This window comes from Onychomys torridus, chromosome 1, assembly GCF_903995425.1.
Source record: "Onychomys torridus chromosome 1, mOncTor1.1, whole genome shotgun sequence".
Classification (NCBI taxonomy): Eukaryota; Metazoa; Chordata; class Mammalia; order Rodentia; family Cricetidae; genus Onychomys; species Onychomys torridus.
Genome location: NC_050443.1, coordinates 15,909,197 through 15,915,403, shown reverse-complemented (window position 1 = coordinate 15,915,403; position 6,207 = coordinate 15,909,197).

Here is a 6,207-nt window from a genome sequence, read left to right as displayed (position 1 = left end):
AAAAACAGCCCCTCTGGCAACTCTGCAGATGCTGATGATGGTTCCCTCGGCTCTCTTACTAGAGTTAGTTTTGGTTGTTTTGTTTGTTTATTTGTTTTAATACTTTTAACCTGAATTTTACAAATACCAAGGGTTCTGCCTCACACTGTAGTAGTGGGAGACTTCAGTACTCCACTCTCATCAATGGACAGGTAATCCAGACAAAAAGGAAACAGAAATAATGGAGCTAATTTGTGTTATGAATGAAATAGACCTAACAGATATCTACAGAACATTTCTCACAAACACCAAAGAACATTCCTTCTTCTGAGAACCTCATGGAACATCCTGCAAAACTGACCACATACTTGGTGGTATGTGGTACATTTATACAATGGAGTATTACTCAGATGCTAAAACAAGGAACCAGGAAATTTAAAGGCAAATGGATGGAACTAGAATAAAAATCATCCTGAGTGAGATAACCCATACCCAGAAAGACAAACACAGTATTACTTACTTATAAGTGGATATTATGTTTAAAGTAAAAGATAATCATGCTATGGTCCACAGACCAGAGAGGCTGAGAAAAAAGGAGTGTTTAAGTGAGGACACAATGATCTCTCTGGGAAGGGGAAACAGATTTCATAGGTGGACTGGGGGTGCATGGGGTTGGGAACAGGAGGGATCAGGTGGGGGAGGAGAGAAAATACTGGGAGAAATGACTAAAATTGATGGACATTTGAGAGTCAGGGTGGAGACCTAGTGCAATAGAAACTCCATGGAATCTATGAGGGTAACTCTGGCAAAGACTCCTAGTAATGGAGGACACAGAGCCTGAACCAGCCATCTTCTGTACCAGGCAAGGTCTCAAGTGGAGTGATGAGGACATCAACCCAGCCAGAAAACCTTCAACCTATAGTGTGTCTTGCCTGCAGAGTGTTCTGGAACCAAACCTGGTGGAATCCTAATCAAAGAGACCACAGAGGCTTCATCCAGCAACTGATGGGAGCAGATGCAGAATCCCACAGCCAAACACAACATAGAGCTTGGGAGTCATGCAGAGTAGGGAGAGGAAGGATTGGGGCAACCAGAGGGGCATGGACACCATAAGAACACAGCCCACAGAATCAACTGACCAGGACACATGAGGGCTCACAGAAATCAGGGAGCCTGTAGGGGTCTGACCTAGGTCTTCTGCATACATGTTACAGCTGAGTAGCTTGTGATCTTGTGGGATTCCTAACAGTGGGGGTGGGGGCTGTCTCTGACTCTTGCCTACTTGTGTGACCCTTCTGCTCCTACTGGGTTGCCCCATCCTGCTTAGATGTGGTGGTGTGTGCCTGGGTCTTACTGTGGCTTGCTATGCTGTATTTGGTAGATGTCCACGGAAGGCCTGCTCTTTTCTGAGGGGAGGCAGATGGAGTGGGTCTCAGGGAGAGAGGAGAGGAGGGGAGAGAATGGTGGGAGGGAGGGAACGGGAAACTGGGGTCAGGAATTAATATATGAAAGAATAAAAAAAATTGATTTGCTTTTATGTAAAAATACCTGATGATGGCTCTAAGTATGCCTTCTTCCAGAAAAATTTTCATATGAATAAAATGTTGGCAGAAAAAAAAAGAAAATGCCATAATGGCATCCATTATTATGTACAGTTACTATATATTACCAAAAATGTGTCTATAGAGCTCATTTTTTTGAGCTGAGGATCAAACCCATGGCCCTGCGCCTGCTAGGCAAGTGCTCTACCACTGAGCAAAATCCCCAACCCCAATCATTTAAAAAAAAAAAAAAAAAAAGCTCAGGCTCAGCAGCTCTCTGACTGGTAAGAGTCCTGTGGGCAGGGCACTCCATCACCACTGCCACCATTAGATTCCATAGGCTACAAGACCCACTCTACCACTCAAACACACCAGACTCACCATCCTCTCCATAGACAACCATTCCCTACAACACCAGCGGCCCCTAGAGGCACAAGCACCACCTGCACCAATTGGAAGAACAGGCTCCATAGGCAGGCACAGCCTACACCAGTTAGAAGTAACCCCATAGGCACGAGCCAGAAGAATTGAATGATTCATTGGATCTAGGCACCCCAAACCCCACAAGCCTCACCAGAGACAACCCTACTTGACCTGAAAAGCAGCCAATATTCAGAACCCTTGGCCATTCAGGCCAAAAGACAATAAAGGAAACAGATAATAAAGGAACAAAGACTCATTCAACAAAGACATCACAAGAAGCAATATAACTATCCCAAACCCAGATGGGTAAACAGCTGTGTAAGAATACATTCAACAACCTAAAGAGCAATATGGCACAACCAGAACCTTACTGGTTCTACAACAGTAAGACCTGAACATTCAACACAGATGAAGCAGAAGAAAATGACGTTAAAAATAAGTTTATGAAGATGATAAGGGCCCTTAAAAAGGAAATGAAAAATCCCTTAAAGAAATAGAGAAAAAGACAAACAAAAAAATTGGAAGAAATCAATAAATCCCACCAAGAAAGCCAAGAAAAAAACCAATCAAACAGTTGAAAGAAACAGTTTAAGACTTGCAAATTGAAATAGAGGCAATAAAGAAAACACAAATCAAGGGAATCTGGAAATGGAAAATCTGGGTAAGCAAACAGGAACTACAAATGCAAGCATAACCAACAGAATACAAGAGATAGAAGAAAGAATCTCAGGCTTTGATGATACACTAGAAGAAATAGGTTCATTGGTCAAAGAAAATGCTAAATCCAAAATATTCTTAACACAAACATCCAAGAAATCTGGAACACCTTGAAAAGACCAAACCTAAGAATAATAGAATAGAAGAAAGAGAAGAATTTCAGCTCAAAGGCACAGAAAAAATATATTCAACAAAGTTGTAGAAGAAAACATTCCCAACCTAAAGAAGGACATGCCTATGAAGGCACAAGAAGCTTACAGCACACCAAATAGACTGGACCAAAAACAAAGTCCCCTCACCACACAATAATCAAAACACTAATCATGCAGAATAAAGAAAGAATATTAAGAGCTGAAAAGGAAAAAAATCCAAGTAACATATAAAGGCAGACCTAACAGAATTATACCCTACTCAAAAGAGACTCTGAAAGCCAGAAGGTCCTGGACAGACATTTGCAGACACTAAGAGACCACAGATGCCATCTCAGACTGCTATATCCAGCAAAACTTTCAATCACCATAGATGGAGAAAAGAAAATATTCCATGAGAAAACCAGACTCAACAATACCTAGCCACAAATCCAGCCCTACAGAAAGGAAATCTCCAACCCAAGGAGTTAGCTGTACCTACAAAAACACAGGCAATAGATAATCTCACAGCAGCACATTCCAAAGAAGAGAAACACACACTATCAACAACAACAACAAAACAAAAAATTAACAAGAATTAACAATCACTGGTCATTAATATCTCTTAATTCACCTATAAAAAGACACGGGCTAACAAAATGGATATAAAAACAGGATCCACCCTTTTGCTGCATACAGGAAATACACCTCAACTTCAAAGGCAGACACTACCTCAGAGTAAAGGGTTGGGAAAAGATTTTCCAATCAAATGGACACAAGAAACAAGCTGCAGTAGTTATCCAAATATCTAACAAAATAAACTTCAAACTAAAATTTCACCAATGGACAGGTGTGCCAGACAGAAACTTAACAGAGAAATAAGGAAACTTAACAGATGTTATGAGTCAAATGGACTTAACAGACATCTATAGGACATTTCACACAACACAAAAGAATATACCTTCTTAGGCCGGGCAGTGGTGGCGCACACCTATAATCCCAGCACTCGGGAGGCAGAGGCAGGTGGATCTCTGTGAGTTCGAGGCCAGCCTGGTCTAACAGAGCTAGTCCAGGACAGGCTCCAAAGCTACAGAGAAACCCTGTCTCGAAAAAACAAACAAAAACAAAAAGAAACAAACAAACAAACAAAAAAGAGTATACCTTCTTCTCAGCACCCCATGGAACCTTCTCTAAAACTGACCACATACTTGGTCACAAAGCAAATCTCAACAGATATTTTTCAAAAAATGGAATAACCCCCTGTATCTTATTGGATCACCATGGCTTAAAGTTAGAATGCAACAACAACACAAACTACTGAAAGCCTACAAACTCATAAAAACTGAACAACTCTGAACTGAATTACCACTGGGTCAAGGAAGAAATAAAGAAAGATACTAAAGATTTCCTAGATTTCAATGAAAATGAATTCACAGCATAACCAAACTCATGGGACACTATGAAAGCAAGGCTAAGAGGAAAGTTCATAGTACTAGGTGCCTACATAAAGAATTTGGAGAAATCTCACACTAGCAACTTAATAACACACCTGAAAGCTCTAAAACAAAAAAGAAACAAACTCACTCTTGAGGAGTAGATGGCAGGAAATAATTAAACTCAGGGCTGAAATCAACAAAATAAAAACAAAGAGAACAATACAAAGAATCAATGAAACAAAGAGTTGGTTCTTTGAAAAAAATCAATGAGATAGACAAACTGTTATCCAAACTAACCAAAAGTCAGAGAGAGAATATCCAAATTAAGAAAATCAGAAATGAAAAGGGGGTAAAAACAACAGATACTGAGGAAATCCAGAGAATCATTAGGTCATACTTAAAAACCTGTACTCCACAAAATTTGGAAAATCAAAAGAAATGGACAATTTTCTGGATAGGTACCACATACCAAAATTAAATCAAGACCAGATTTTAAAAAAATTAAACAGACTTATAACCCTTAAGGAAAGAGAAATAGTCATTAAAAGTCTCCCAGCCAAATAAATCACAGAGCCAGAAGGTTTCAGCACAGAATTCTACCAGAATTTCAAAGAAGAGCTAACATCAATACTCCTCAAATTGTTCCACACAATAGAAACAGAAGGAACATTGCCAAACTCTTTTTTACAAGGCTACAGTTACCCTGATACCCAAACCACACAAAGATGCAACAAAGAAAGGGAATTACAGAGCAATCTCCCTCATGAACATTGATGCAAAAATACTCAATAAAATACAAGCAACCCTAATCCAAGCACACACAAAATATCCACCATGATCAAGCAGACTTCATCCCAGAGATGTAGGGATGATTTCACATACAAAAATTTGTCAATATAATACACCATATAAAAAAAAAACTGAAAGGAAAAAAAAACCCACACGATCACCTCATTAGATGCTGAAAAAGCCCTTGACAAAATCCAACACTCCTTCATGATAAAAGTCTTGGAGAGATCAGGGATACAAGGAACATACCTAAACATAATAAAAGCAATAAACAGCAAGCTGATAGCCAACATCAAATTAAATGGGGAGAAACTCAAAGTGATTCCACTAAAATCAGGAACAAGACAAGGCTGTCCACTCTCCCCATATCTATTCAATATAGTGTTTGAAGTTCTAGCTAGAGCAATAAGACAACAAAAGGAGATCAAGGGGATACAAACTGGAAAAAAAGAAGTCAAACTTTTACTATTTGCAGATGATATGATAGTCTATATAAGTGACTCCAAAAATTTACCAGGGACTCCTATAGCTGATAAACACCTTCAATAACATGGCAGGATACAAGATTGACTAAAACAAAACAAAACAAAACAAAAAAACACAAACAAACAAACAAAAAAACAGTAGCCCACCTATATACAAATGATAAATGGGCTGAGAAAGAAATCAGAGAAACAACAGCCTTTACAATAGCTACAATTAATATAAAATATCTTGGGGTAACTCTATCCAAACAGGTTAAAGATCTATATGACAAGAATTTTAAATCTTTGAAGAAAGAAATTGAAGAAGATATCAGAAAATGGAAAGATCTCTCATGCTCTTGAATAGGTAGGATTAACATAGTAAAAATGGCAATCTTACCAAAAGCAGATTCATACAATCCCAATCAAAATCCCAAAACAATTCTTCACAGACCTTGAAAGAACAGTACTCAACTTTATATGGAAAAACAAAAAACCCAGGATAGCTAAAACAATCCTGTACAATAAAGGCACTTCTTGAGGCATCACCATCCCTGACCTCAAGCTCTACTATAGAGATATAGTAATAAAAACAGCTTGGTGTTGGCATAAAAACAGACATATGGATCAATGGAATCGAATTGAAGATGATATAAATCCACACAATTATGAACACCTAATGTTTCACAAAGAAGCCAAAATTGTACAGCAGAAAAAAGAATGACAGAAT